The sequence below is a fragment of the Salmo salar genome, chromosome ssa25, assembly GCF_905237065.1.
Source record: "Salmo salar chromosome ssa25, Ssal_v3.1, whole genome shotgun sequence".
In the NCBI taxonomy this organism is placed as follows: domain Eukaryota; kingdom Metazoa; phylum Chordata; class Actinopteri; order Salmoniformes; family Salmonidae; genus Salmo; species Salmo salar.
Genome location: NC_059466.1, coordinates 42,829,726 through 42,845,640, shown reverse-complemented (window position 1 = coordinate 42,845,640; position 15,915 = coordinate 42,829,726). Strand labels below are relative to the sequence as shown.

Below are 15,915 nucleotides of genomic sequence, written 5' to 3'. Positions count from 1 at the left end.
AACATCTTCAAAGATGGCCACAACACTGTACATCAAAGGAACTAGACCATTTAATCTTTGTGGAGCATGTGTTCTTTCAACTTACTTATACATGTGTTTATTTTAGATTTTGGTCTTAGGTGTTTTATTAAACATTTTGGTATTTATTTAAGACAAATGCCAGACTGATAACTTTTTTTCTCTCTCTCTCTCTCTCTCTCTCTCTCTCTCTCTCTCTCTCTCTCTCTCTCTCTCTCTCTCTCTCTCTCTCTCTCTCTCTCTCTCTCTCTCTCTCTCTCTCTCTCTGTGGGTAATGTGCAAGAGGCAAACAAAGCTGGTATTTTGAATCAACAAACCTACATATATTAGGTCACTTTGTCTCGCAAATTGGTTCCAGTTGTTGCTGCCACATTTGTTACTTACATCGTAACAAATGGGCTGTTTTCTCCCCAAAAGCTAATGTCCAAACACGTGAAGTCCACCAGACGCGGGACTGATTGGAACCATGTGCTGCATTTTTGCGCTATGACTTGATTACAGACCAAAAGAAATCCAGATTGTGCTTTGTGTCGGATTTCACCTCAACCAGAGTACCAGACATCCATGTTTTATCAACTGCCCGGCGTGATAGCCCATGGCTTTGAACCTGCCCCATCGTCTGCCCCACAGACGGTGAAAATTATAGATTTTTAATGCAGCTCTTGCCCATGAGGCCGCTCCATGGGAACTACCAAATGGATGGAGATTATAGACGTTTAATGCAGCTCGTGCCAATGAGGCCGCTCCATGGGAACTACCAAATGACAGCATCAGCAAACAGGGGAGTGGAGGGGGGATGATTTCCAGATGTTAAAATAGTTGCTTTGGCAGTATTTGGAAAATATTAAAACAAGTCTTAGCCGAAAGGAGGGAGGGAGGCTGGGGGGTGAAGTTATCGAGCTGTAAGATGCGGTATGTCAGGGAACGGCTTTGGGCCTGGGGCTGTGGGACGCCTGAGAGATGGAGCCCCCTCTCCTCTTTCCACCCTCAAGCCTCCATGATTTGAAAGTAAAAAATGATCCTTTTTGAAAGCATGCAATTGAGCCTCTCTCACATGTTGCGTCAGCTCTGAGTGGCGCTTCCTTCTCAGTCAGCTCTGAGTGGCACTTCCTTCTCAGTCAGCTCTGAGTGGCACTTCCTTCTCAGTCAGCTCTGAGTGGCACTTCCTTCTCAGTCAGCTCTGAGTGGCACTTCCTTCTCAGTCAGCTCTGAGTGGCACTTCCTTCTCAGTCAGCTCTGAGTGGCACTTCCTTCTCAGTCAGCTCTGAGTGGCACTTCCTTCTCAGTCAGCTTTGTTACCCGCTCCACAACCTGTCCAGTTTTAGGAAATGTAGATGATGACGAGATGGTCCGTAAGCGTGTGCCTTGTTCAAGAACACAAACGCAGACTTGCTGGCAAACGGTGTGCGTCTGTTGTTTTGAGTTGCCTTTGCAGGTTTTGAATGTTTATACAGCTGGTTGTATTTTGTCGGAGGAGATCATGAAGGACGTCTGCCCTCTGGAGTTGATCCGCTGGAGGTTGGCAGTCTTAAATATACTGTTCTCTTCCTCCGAGAGTGTTCTCGATCTGTCCCCTGGTGACCATTTCAAAGACTGGTGTAATTGGTTTAGATCCTCCAATTTCATGACATGCTATGTCACATTAGGATAGGTTCTCCCATGCGGGTTCAATGCGTTCAAGACAAATCGGAAACTCTGAACCTTCAAGTAAAAATGTGCGTACACTTTTTGCATAGAACTTCCTAGTGGTTGATTCTGATACTTTCCAAGTGAGAAACTCAGACCTCATCTTTCTACAACCAGTTTCCAAATTGGAAATTTGAGAGTTTTGAGTTCCGAGTTGTCTTGAACATGAGTCAGCACCACATACCTGGGTTCATATAGTATTTGTTTTCTTTCAAATACATTAGTTGTACTTGGTTGTGCTTGCCTGGCGTAATGGAACCAATGGAATAGTCCCAAAAGTGCAAACCCTGCCCAGAAGTCAAATATTTTAGACACTATTTGAACCCAGGTCTGCAACACAACTAAACAGATACTTTCCTGAATTGATAAACGCAATTATGGAACCTTGTTGATATTAAATTCTACTTGTTGGATACTGAGTGTACAGCATGATGTCAGAAGTGGTTTCCTATAGCTGCTTGTCTGTACTGTGCCATCTGTGGGCCATGTGCTGCCTGATGTTTGACTACAAGCAGCCTTCGCAAACCTAAATTCTAGGCTTTATTCTGTGGTTAAGATCTATGGTTGCTGCCTGCAATGACTAGTGGGTGGCAATGGTCATGGTGGTCATGTTTAGGTTCCATGCTCCTGTCGTGTAGGAAACTTGATTGACAGCTGACGTGGGTTAGAGGTTGATTCCTTGACAATAGCTGGTCCTTCTCTTGTGTGTCTCCTCTGCTGGTCCTTGTCTAGCCCACAATGTCCTAGCAGCAGAGCACATACAGTACCCAGAAGAACATCACGTGGTTCAGTTGGCTCAGTCAGGGACATGATATAAAGGAATGGAAGCATGTCTAAGTTATTCAGATGGTCAGATACAGTATGTGTTAGTATAGTATGTGTTTGCTCCTTTCAAACTCAGCTTGTCTGCCATGTTCGCTTAACGTTTAAGTATTGATGTTATTGGCTTTGACAACTACGTTCAACTATTTAAAGAACATCTTTAAATAGGACACCAGTTGCTTGTCTGTTTTCCTTACTTTTATGACAGGTGAAAGGTCACATGTGAAATGTCACAAGTGAAAGATTACAGGTGAAATATTACAGGTGAAGGTTCCCAAGTTCACTGGCTCAAGTGAAAAGGGTTCCAATGGCAGGTAGCATGGCAAATATATGACCCTTTCAAGAGTACCCTAGGACCTCTAATTTTCTCTGAAGCACTTTTATGTTGGCTATTTTGTTATTGTGGACATTAACTGTAAACTGTGTTTGCATGACTTTGAGAGTCACAGCATTTATACACAACAGCATGCATGATTCTAGACTTCCTGGTCAAATCCCAGAACAGATCTGCCTAATGGATGTTTCTGGTGATTTGGAATTCCGGTTCAGAGAATTCCTTGGACTTGAGTCAAGCCTTGAATTGCTGCTGTACTGTGTCCACTATACTACTAACAGTGGTGTAAAATACTTAAGTAGAAATACTTTAAAGTACCACCTAAGTAGTTTTTTGTGTATCTGTACTTTACTTTATTATTTATATTTTGGACAACTTTTACTTTTACTCCACTACATTCCTAAAGAAAATATGTACTTTTTACAAAATAATTTTCCCTGACACCCAATAGTACTCGTTACATTTTTATTATTATATATATTTTTTATTTAACCTTTAATAGTCCAATGGCAACAGTGCCGAATACTTTACTTCTCTGACAGTTCCTAGTATGACCGGTTGGCAAAGCAGATCCACATCAGATGTGATGAAAAAAATTGATGTTATATGCATTTCTGGTCCTCATTACAATACAATGAATTTGTTGTATGATTAACCATTACTGAATTGTACTACCTCATGTACATAGTCATGGATGATGTAATGACACCTGCATGTGCACACACACACACACACACACACACACACACACACACACACACACACACACACACACACACACACACACACACACACACACACACACACACACACACACACACACACACACACATACATACATACATACACACATACACGCATACATACATACATACATACATACATACATACATACATACATACATACATACATACATACATACATACATACATACATACATACATACATACACACACGAGAGGTGATTCTCTGGTGAAATGGTGTATGAGAGTTCTTTAAAGACGTTAAGATGATGAGAGGAGGGAATTTAGATTCTGCAAAACCATGCAGTTCAGCATGCTGCCAATACGAATCAGGGTCATTCCTGCTGGACTGTGTCATGGGCCATAAAGAAATCCTCCATGGAAATAAACCATCCTGAAAATGAGTGAATTCTTTCAGCACAATGTAGGACTGTGTGTCAGACAGTCACCCACCAGATGTCCATTCCCATGCCAACAAGCAGACTACACAGTAAGACAGACCAATGTCAACGTCTGACCAGTGAAATGTTTGAGTCATGGGTACCAGGAAACTAAATTGGATGATTTCACCAGAGTTTCTATGATTTGAAGGAACTGGGCTGTTAACGGGTACGTTTGAATGAAAAGACACATTGAAAACCTCAGAGTGTTGCATTTCTTATACAGAGATGTCAGGTTAGGCCTATGTGACATATGACACATTAGATGTGACATATTCCACATTAGATTTGACATATTCCACATTAGATATGACATATTCCACATTAGACGTGACATATTCCACATTAGATGTGACATATTCCACATTAGATGTGCCATATTACACATTAGATGTTACATATTCCACATTAGATATGACATATTCCACATTAGATGTGACATATTCCACATTAGACATGACACATTCCACATTAGATGTGCCATATTACACATTAGATGTGACATATTCCACATTAGACGTGACATATTCCACATTAGACGTGACATATTCCACATTAGATATGACATATTCCACATTAGATGTGCCATATTACACATTAGATGTGACATATTCCACATTAGATATGACATATTCCACATTAGACGTGACATATTCCACATTAGACGTGACATATTCCACATTAGATATGACATATTCCACATTAGATGTGCCATATTACACATTAGATGTGACATATTCCACATTAGATATGACATATTCCACATTAGATGTGACATATTCCACATTAGACATGACACATTCCACATTAGATGTGCCATATTACACATTAGATGTGACATATTCCACATTAGATGTGACATATTCCACATTAGACATGACATATTACACATTAGACATGACATATTCCACATTAGACATGACATATTACACATGACATATTACACATTAGATGTGACATATTACACATTAGATGACATTTAGAACATGGCATATATACATACAGTATTAGCCTATACAACAGCCATTAACAAAGATTGATGGTTATTTTCTGGGATCAAACGTCTGAAAGCAGTAATTTACAGAGAACAAAAAAGCCTGAGTGAGTGAAGTATTATTAAGTGCAGCTTTTGGATGCATTCTGTAGATATGTGCAGTGCTCAAAGTGGATCCACATGTTGTTTTCTGTTGGGAACAATTTAATTGCCTTCTAATTGCCATTGCGAATACTTTTAGTTAGCATAACATCAACACAGCCATACAGGGTCTTTATTATTACATCTTTATTTACCCACACAGACTCAGTGAGGGAACTGAAGAAGTTGAGTTGCAGCAGCGTAAAAAAGGGGGTCAATGCAAACAGTCTGGGTAGCCATTTGATTAGCTGTTGTTCAGCAGTCTACTGGCTTGGGGGTAGAAGCTGTTAAAGAGCCTTTTGGACCTAGACTGGTGCTCCGGTACCACTTGCCGTGTGGTAGCAGAGAGAACAGTCTATGACTAGTTTGAATTGTTGTATCTGACTGAAGACATGTTGATGCTGTCTTTTCCCCTTCAAATCTTTAGTCATCCAGTGATGTGGGTTGGCAGGTTATCAAAATCTTGTGGGCGGGTGGGTGGGTGGTGGGATAGCTCTGTGTAATACATTTCATCCAGGGCAGTTTCATCTCTCTCTCAGCCCAGTCCCCTCCTCACAGGCTGGGCTATCTCCATCACAGGAAGCCCTGTCACAGTGGTATTTCCTCTGGAAGAGTTTAGTGTTTGGTCTCTGGGGTTGGGCTGTTCATGTCCACGGTCGTTTATGCCCCTGTAAAACCTTGGAGAGAGACAGGAAACTGAGAGAGTGTCACGTCCTGACCAGTAATAGGGGTTATTTGTTATTGTAGTTTGGTCAGGACGTGGCAGAGGGTATTTGTTTTATGTGGTTCGGGGTGGTGGTTTGTTTAGAAGGGTGTTTGATTTATTATTTCCGGGTTTTGGGTTATGTTCTATGTTTTTGTATTTCTATGTTCTTTCTAGTTTAGTATTTCTATGTTTAGGTATTGGGTGTTGGACTCTCAATTGGAGGCAGGTGTTTTCTAGTTGCCTCTGATTGAGAGTCCTATAATTAGGTATGTGTTTGGAGTTTGTGGGAGATTGTGCTAGGTATAGCTTAGTTGCCTTACCAGCCTGTTATGCGTCATTGTGTTTTGTGTACGTGTTTATTTTGGTTTCCCTTCTTTTCCTAAATAAAGAAGATGAGTACACATGATCCCGCTGCGTTTTGGTCCGACAATGATTTTTCCTTATTGTCTGACGAAGAAGATTGTGACAGAGAGACAGGATATTGTGTACAAGGACACATTGGCTGCGTTTACACAGGAAGCCAAATTCAGATATTTTTTCCACAAATTGGTATTTTGGCCAATGACATATCTGTCCATGTCAGATCTTTTTCAGAACTGATCTGATTGGTCAAAATAGCAATTAGTGAAAGAAATATCAGAATTGGGCTGCCTGTGTAAACACAGCCATTGTACTGCAGATATGTGTTAGAGGACATACACTAAGTGTATAAAACATTAGGAACACCTTCCTTACATTGGGTTGCACCACCTTTTGCTCTCAGAACAGCCTCAATTCATCGGGGCATGGACTATACAAGGTGTCGAAAGCGTTCCACAGCGATGCTGGCCCAATGCTTCCTACAGTTGTGTCAAGTTGACTAGATGTCCTTTGGGTGGTGGACCATTTTTGATTCACATGGAAAACTGTTGAGCGTGAAAAACCAAGTAGCGTTGCAGTTCTTGACAAAACTCAAACCAGGTCGCCTGGCACCTACTGCCATACCCCGTTCAAAGGCACTTAAATCTTCTGTCTTGCCCATTCACCCTCTGAATGGCACACATATAAAGTCCATGCCTTTTTTTTTTTTTTTTGCCTCAATTGTCTCAATGCTTAAAAATCCTTCTTTAACCTGTCTTCTCCCCTTCATCTACACTGAAGGTGACATCAATAAGGGATTATAGCTTTCACCTGGATTCACCTGGTCAATCACCTGAAATAGGTGTTCCGAATGTTTTGTCTACTCAGTGTATATCTGTGTTAAGTAGACCAAGAACTTAGCATCTATATTCTAGAGTTCAAACATTCTGTTTAGATGTTCTATGGCACCCATATCTTGTGTCAACCAGTTATGAACTGACTTTGAGTTGATACCATTAGGTAATGCTGAGCGATTAATTGAAACGTCGGTTATTTTTGGTTTTTAAACAACTAATTCACAAATGTCAGTTCAATAATTGAATTCTATTTCGTAAATGTTTTTTCTGTGACCTCGATGTGCAGTTTCTGTAAAGCTAAATCAGATCAAGCCTGAACTGTGCGATGTCGTAGGGAGTTGAGTTTCCAACAGGCCAATATTCTACATAGATTAGGGCAGAAAACATGGTAATTAACTACAATGACCATAATCCACTGCTCGCCAGTTTAAACTTGTGCAGTCTGTGCAGGGAGCAGACATGGAGACCGTGGATAGAGAGAACGCTCTAGAATAATATAAAGCATTTGCTTCGGGAGCCTGAAAATATGATGTAAGTCACGTGTTAAACTCATTCCATGGAGGGCCGAGTGTCTGTGGATTTTTGCCCTCCCTTGTATTTGATTGACGAATTACGGTAAATAATTTGTAAATAATTCCTCTCACCTGGTTGTCTAGGTCTTCATTTAAAGGAAAAACAATAAACCTGCAGACACTAGGCCCTCCATGGAATGAGTTTGACACCCTGATCTACAGTAAGTGATTGATAGTTGGTACTCAGCAGTCAGAAAAGTATGCCTTATTTACTTTGAAGAACTATTAAAATAGTGATTTTGTCAGATAGCAGCTCTATAGAGATGATGATTTAGAATAATGTCATCAAATATAACTAATATTTTACTAAAGTAATGTGATAAGCAGTAATGGGTGGTCCCTAACATGATTTGACTTTCATTAATTGTTTTATTCAGTGTTGTTACAGCATTCAAAACTGTGATTATATGTTTATAATCGAATTGACACAACCGAGGTAAAAAAAAAGCACTAATCAGCACTACCATTTGGAGCATGATATTAGCAAGTACAGTGTCTTCGGAAAGTATTCAAACCTCTTGACTTTATCCACATTTTGTTACGTTACAGCCTTATTCTAAAATGTATTATATATATGTCCCTCAGCAATCTACACACAGTACCCCATAATGACAATGCAAAAAACTGTTTTTTAGAATTTTTGCCAAATTCTTTAAAAAACTAAAACGGAAATAGCTTATTTACATAAGTATTCAGACCCTTTGCTTTGAGACTCGAAATTGAGCTCAGGTGCATCCTGTTTCCATTGATCATCCTTCGGATGTTTCTATAACTTGATTGGAGTCCACCTGTGGTAAATTCAATTGATTGGACATGATTTAGAAAGGCACACAACTGTCTATATAAGGTCCCACAGTTGACAGTGCATGTCAGAGAAAAAAACAAGCCGTGAGGTCGAAGGAATTGTCTGTAGCGCTCCGAGACAGGATTGTGTCGAGGCAGAAATCTGGGGAAGTGTACCAAAACATTTCTGCGTTATTGAAGGTCCCCAAGAACACAGTGGCCTCCATCATTATTAAATGTAAGACGTTTGGAACCACCAAGACTCTTTCTAGAGCTGGCCGCCCGGCCACACTGAGCAATTGGGGAGACGGGCCTTGGTCAGGGAGGTGACCAACAACCCGATGGTCACTCTGACAGAGCTCTAGAGTTCCTCTGTGGAGATGGGAGAACCTTCTAGAATGAAGGACAACCATCTCTGCAGCACTCCACCAATCAGGCCTTTATGGTAGAGTGGCCAGACGGATTCTCTGGTTTGATAAAACCAAGATTGAACATCACAGCGTCACGTCTGGAGGAAACCTGGCACCATCCCTACGGTGAAGCATGGTGGTGGCAGCATCATGCTGTGGGGATCTTTTTCAGCAGCAGGGACTGGGAGACTAGTCAGGATCAAGGCAAAGATTAATGGAGCAAAGTACAGAGAGATCCTTGATGAAAACTTGCTCCAGAGCAAAGGTTCACCTTCCAACATGACAATGATCTTAAGCACACAGCCAAGACAATGCAGGAGTGGCTTCGGGACAAGTCTCTCAATGTCCTTGAGTGACCCAGCCAGAGCTCAGACTTGAACCTGATCGAAAATCTCTGGAGAGAACTGAAAATAGCTTTGTATCAACGCTCCCCAGCCAACCTGACATTGCTTGAGAGGATCTGCAGAGAAAAATGGGAGAAACTCCCCAAATACAGGTGTGCCAAGCTTGTAGCGTCATACCCAAGAAGATTCTATGCTGTAATTGCGGCCAAAGGTGCTTCAACAAAGTACTGAGTAAAGGGTCTGAATACTTATTTAAATGTGATAATTCTGTTTTATATTTTTTATACATTTGCAAAAATGTAAATTATGTGTCATTATGTGGTATTGCGTGTGGATTGATGAGGGAAAGAAAACAATTTAAACAATTTAATCAATTTTGAATAAGGCTGTAACGCAACAACATGTGGAAAAAATCAAGGGGTCTGAATACTTTCCAAAGGCACTGTATATCAATCGCATTGTTTTGATTGCAACAATACCAGGTGATCCAACCATTTAGATCATACATCAGCATCAATAGGATGTATTGCTGGTTATCCATTTAATTAGGTCAAATGAGAATAGGTGAAGGACATACTTGTTTCCTAATGGGAAAATGTCCACCCTACTGTGAATTCAGAGCAGACATTTTGGAACTGCTGAAGCTGACACAGCTGCTGATGACATATTCAGAAAATATGTAATGGCTGCTCATCGAAGGGAGGAGCCGCAGTCAACAGACTGGAGACAACTTGACAAGCTTTCATTCTAAATTCGCCAGTAATACATCAAGACAACGCCCACTGGGCACAGACGTCAATTCAGTGTTTATTCCAAGTTGGTTCAACGTCATTTCATTGAAATAACGTGAAAACAGCGTTGATTCAACCAGTCTGAGCCCAGTGGGTGTTTCTTATTCCTGGTTCAGATGTTGATAACATTGATTGAATGTTAACTTTACAGTTAAGTTTTGTACTTTTCATAACAACGGAGATAAAGGTAAATGTCCTCGCCTGCTTTGGGGCGATTCTCTTTGGCGGAATAGTCAGTTTGGAATGTAACCATCAAATTGCTTTTTGACCTTACTTTCACTATCAGGAGGTCAGTAGGAAACATAGTTTGAAATGTTCCACAGCTCTCACTCATCCCAGAACTCAAAGCCACTGTGTTTGTGATTTTCTGTCTACAATTAGATTAGAAATCGATTTGCTCCAAAACGTGAAATTCTATTCAATTATTTTGGCAGTCTAGGTTTCAACATTACTTTTTTAGGTCTCATAATGTATCTTTATGCTATGTAGGATACTACAATTACAGAATCCGTTCAAGTATTGTTTAAATGCAGAAGTCAAGTAAACAACAAGTGTGTGCTAGTATTTTAAAGAGTGCACTTTGGAGTTGTGTCCGCTCTAGATTCTGTCTCCAGGTATAACAGAGATATAGGGCACCGTAAACTTCAAGGGGTCCATTTACTTTTAAAGTGAAAACCATAGATCATGTCACTCCCCCACCCTAGGCCTTAGTTTGAGTAATGTCATCTGAGACAATGGGCCCTATCCCCAGATAGGTTGTTGTTCTTGCAAACAGCTTTCTGTGTTTTCTACCTCCCTTGAGTGTTTGTTAGATCGTCAACAGTTCATTTTCAAGCTAACTAGAAAAGCATTCCAATTCATTTCTAGTTGCTGTGATGCAGTAATACTGTATTATTCTCCAACATGAATCAAACCTATTTGCGATACTTTGAGAAGTATTGAGAGTATTCAAATGTACACAAATCTGCAGTCCAGTCGCAAGATGTAAATATTTATAACATACATCTTTGCCTTGCCTTAGGCTGCACTTAGTAACACGCTGTAATGTAAGCCAGTGTCATGGCAAACCAGCTGCATGAGCTCTGCTAGCTTTCAGCACTATCAAACAAACGGAGAGGGAATGGAAAGGAGGGAGAGAAGGGGGAGAGAGAGAGATTTAGCATTAGAAGGAAAAACCAGGCAAGGATGTTTTCACTAGCTTGCGAGGTAATATGGTATTATTTAGTTAAAGCACCTAGTGGTCAAATGAAAGGTCGTGGCAGTATATCTTCACTAGCCCAGGGATGTTCCCCATGACATACATATATATATATATATATATATATGTTTCCACACAAACCAGGTCCACGTCCATCCCTCCAAAAGTAATGATAATGACCGGACATGTGTATTTCATCATTAGACCGTAGTTTATCTCATGTAAGGTTAGAGACATATACACAGATTTCTGTTTAAGGAGTGGCTCTTCATCTGTGACCGGATCTTTTATTTCTGAAGCTCCATATCGACGAGTGCACAAATTCTCACAGAATCTCACAGGAATTTGGAACTTCAGTCATTTTTTACGCCCTTAACCTGATTAGATACATAGCTAGTTAAATGCCCAAAATATGATATTCACAATGTCACTAAGCAAAAACCAAAACACCAATAGCCAATACAATGTCAAAACATGATTTTGTCATGAGTTCAGTACTATTTGCTTAATTTTAAGCTAAGGTTAGCATGCTAAGTGCCATCGTGCAGAAGTAGCAAAGAAAATACCGTTTGATGAGCTAGCTATGTTAGCTAGCTAGCAAAGGTAGACTAGTTATCAAAGAGGATGCCAGCTAGCTTTACATTTATGGCAGGACCAGTGTTGCCAAGATGGTAGACCGTCTCCGCTGTTGTGTCAACATGTCAACCAGAACGGATTGTCCTACAAGACGCGAAAATGCCGGCACATACATAGATGAAGCTCTCATGCAATGCAACAATCTTTTATTAGCTGTAGTTAATAGCAGTCAGTACACATAAATTCACATAGCTATGAACGACCATGTTGTAAACTGTAAAGTAGCTAGCATCCATCATCTCCATTATCTTGCTATCGCATAAAAAAATGAATACGACAAAATACCTCCAAATACATTGTGTATTAGTCCACAATTTCTCTGACATTTGGCTCGTAGTTCTTGCACAGGAAAGAAGTGGAGACAGTTTTCAGGGACCTACCAGATCACAGCAAGGGAAGAGATAAAAGGTGTCATCATATCCCCACAGATGAAATTGATTTCAACAGTATTTAATGAAGTCCACTAGCTTGCTGCACTGGTGTAAAATGTCACTATTGCAATTGCAAAAAAAATGTCACTATTAAAATGTCACTATTAACATATCTTGGCCATTTTGAAGAACAATTATGGATCTCTTAGACATGTACAGTACATATATTTTAGACATGTACAGTACATATATTTTAGACATGTACAGTACATATATTTTAGACATGTACAGTACTTTGTGATATCAAATTCCTTCTTAACCCTATCTAGTCAAACACCAAGTCGATGAACTGGGAGGACAGAACACTGCCGCTCAACAACCCCCTGCAACTCTTCTGCAGTAAAATCTTGCAATCCCAAGTACCTCTCTGCAGCTGCCACCATTTTCTGTGACTTACATTTCATTTCTAGAGTACAATTGACAACCATGGCTATAAATGCTAAGAAACCCACCTTACTGAAACAAATATTATTCCAATCACTCTCTATTGGACTCGGCCTACTCACAGGAATCCTCTCAGGATCTCTCGCCCTAGATCCATATTCCTCTGCTACTCTCTACACTGCCTCAGCATATGACACCTTCTGTACTACTCTGATCCCGGCAACCTCAACCTACCTTTCTCTCACTGGACACCTCCGATCTCCAACACCATGGGCACCCCCACAGCTAACACACACACAGCTTTTTAAAACCGACAGTACACATTCCTTTGTCTCATGCCGCCCTGAATACTTCTCCCATTTAGCAATCTCCCTCCTACACACTGCTGCAACATGACCAAAACCTTGGCACTTAAAACGCCGTAATGGGTTCGGGACAAAAGCTCCCACGGGATAAATTACACATTCTAAATTGACCTTGTCAAATCAAATCAAATGTATTTATAAAGCCCTTCTTACATCAGCTGATGTCACAAAGTAGTGTACAGAAACCCAGCCTAAAACCCCAAACAGCAAGCAATGCCGGTGTAGAAGCATGGTGGCTAGGAAAAACTCCCTAGAAAGGGCAGAACCTAGGAAGAAACCTAGAGAGGAACCAGGCTATGAGGGGTGGCCAGTCCTCTTCTGGCTGTGCCGGGGGGATATTATAACAGAACATGGCCAATATGTTCATAAATGACCAGCATGGTCAAATAATAATAATCACAGTAGTTGTCGAGGGTGCAACAGGTCAGCACCTCAGGAGTAAATGTCAGTTGGCTTTTCATAGCCGATCATTCAGAGTATCTCTACCGCTCCTACTGTCTCTAGAGAGTTGAAAACAGCAGGTCTGGGACAGGTAGCACGTCCGGTGAACAGGTCAGGGTTCCATAGCCGCAGGCAGAACAGTTGAAACAGGAGCAGCAGCACGGCCAGGTGGACTGGGGACAGCAAGGAGTCATCAGGCCAGGTAGTCCTGAGGCATAGTCCTAGGGCTCGGATCCTCCGAGAGAGAGAAATAGAGAGAGAATTAGAGAGAGCATACTTAAATTCATACCTTGTCAGGTAAAGACTCTGCTTGAAAACTCAGCAGGACAGACAGTGTCCTCTCCCTTTCCCTATCCTTTCCACCGTGTCGCACCAGACGCCGGGCGTCACAGACAACGGGAATCTTCAATTTCAGTTGATTCTCCTCCACACTTAATGCCACCAATGCTTTCACTCCTTTCAACGGTGCTCTACAAAGCAAGTCACAACTCTTGTCCTTAGTTGCGCGGTCCGGAGCGCCTACTCCCTTTGGCCAGAGGAAAGGCAAAATATCTTCACGAGTCCATTTCGAGTTACTTTCACCAACACAGTCCCAAACCATTTCTCCACCCAACCTGACACCACGTAAGAATCTACCAGAAGGCAAGGATCCATTCTCTCCAGAAATGTCACTCCCACTGGGCCAGAATCATCTTTTTCAACATCAGCAGTCTTCACTGCACCTGCCACCACAGTTAATTCCTCCTCACACTCATCACATTCAATTTCCTTCTGATGCTCTTCCAAAAGTTCTGTGTGATCCACCATTCTATATTCACTAAAAACATCTTCCACATTTCTGCTTTTTTTCCTGTCCACCATCTTATCCTTCATCAGATCTTCCAGAAGGCTTTTGCATTCCCCACTCCATATTTACTTATATTGTGTTCCACTTCTCTAATTTTTTCCCTGTCCTCCATCTTACCCCCACAGCATGGCCACATAAGCAGCCATTTTCTTCTTCTTCTTCTTCTTCCTTTCTAACCTGGTTTCGGCATGAGAAAATTAGGGAAGTCTCAAATTCCTGCGAGACTGTGTGCCCTCACAGATACGCAGCCTCAGAAATATAACACCTGGTCATGGATTAGGAGCAACTCCCTTTTGTTTACATCTCCATTTATACCAAACATTTCTCACTCTTTTACATTTATTCTCACTTTCTAATGTAAAATATATGGACTAAAATAACTGTTGTATTTCTCCTCCTAGTGTTTCAATAGAGCCACAAGTACATATAACTTTCCTCTTACTCTTCCTCCTCAGGAGCAGAGCTGCAGACCGTTTATTCTCCTACATCTGGATATGCACTTAGTTGATGTAAAACACCAGGAGACCGTGACCTTGTGTATATGTTAAAGTGCAGACTGGTAAACTGGAATGTACGTCATCGTGTAAAGTTTCCTTTAGTCATACCTGGGTTGTATTCATTTGGCTCTAGCAGAAGAAAACAGAAGAAAATGGACAGAAACGGAGAGGGACTACATGGATTTGTGTTGTCACCCCCCCGTTGCAAAACGTTTTTAAACGTTTCCTATTACATGCCCTAAATAATACAACCCTGGCATGATGTATGGACTGGCTGGCTTCTCATGCATGGAAGAAGGAAATGGAGCTTGAAATTGCTATCGAAGTAATGATGAAGTTATTTCCCTGTGTGTCGTAGTCAACGCGATGCTTTTTATTGGTTTTTAAGGTTGCCTGTCTGAGGCTCAATTGATAGCAAGCTAATTAAACATCAGAGACAGGGAATGTCGATTTTGTAATGCATCCGAGTTTGATTCAGAAGGTCTGTTACAGGATAGTCTACCATGTATACTGTATTATTAAAATCACGAAGGAGAAAATGTTGTTCCCATTTGTTAAAGCATGTCAATGTGTTTTGCTTGGTTTGATCTAGTGTGCTAGTGGACACCACCTGAGACAATGTGGAAATCACATTGTTAAAAATCCAACAGGTAATGTCACGGGTGTCGTAGGGTTTAGACCAAGACGCAGCGGGAAAATGTATACTCATCTTCCTTTATTAAAGGATAAAGAAGGAAAACCAAAATAAACACGACGACAAAGAACAGGCCGGTAAGGCACAAAGCTATACCCAGCAACAATCTCCCACAAAATCCCATGACAAAACACATACCTATTTATAGGACCTTCAATCAGAGGCAACGATAGACAGCTGCCTCCAACTGAAGGCCCCAACACCAATTAACTAAACATAGAAATACAAACGACTAGACTGAACATAGAACTAAACTAACATAGAACAATAACCAAAACCCTGGACTAATAAATCAAATACCCCTCTACATAAACAACCACCCCGAACCATATAAACCAAATACCCCCTCTACATGAACACATACACAAACACACCCTGAACCACATAAAACAAATACCCCCTGCCAAACTATAAGAACAAAATAACCCCTTTTACTGGTCA

At 41.0% G+C, this 15,915-nt stretch overlaps 1 protein-coding gene and 1 long non-coding RNA gene across 4 annotated transcripts in view; one reads left to right on the top strand and one right to left on the bottom strand.

Annotated features, from left to right (window-relative positions):
• LOC106586824 (collagen alpha-2(V) chain) overlaps window positions 1–15,915 on the top strand; it is a 65,540-nt gene that overhangs the window by 5,350 nt on the left and 44,275 nt on the right. The window lies entirely within an intron of this gene.
• Window positions 4,992–13,190, bottom strand: LOC106586825 (uncharacterized). 3 transcript variants are annotated; one of them, XR_001324261.2, is made up of 3 exons: window positions 12,699–13,190; window positions 12,101–12,191; window positions 4,992–5,856 (listed from the first exon to the last, which is right to left on the bottom strand). It is a non-coding gene; the product is annotated as an uncharacterized lncRNA (long non-coding RNA). The 3 variants fall into 3 exon arrangements; XR_001324260.2 differs by having other exon boundaries at window positions 12,753–13,190; XR_001324259.2 differs by having other exon boundaries at window positions 12,865–13,190.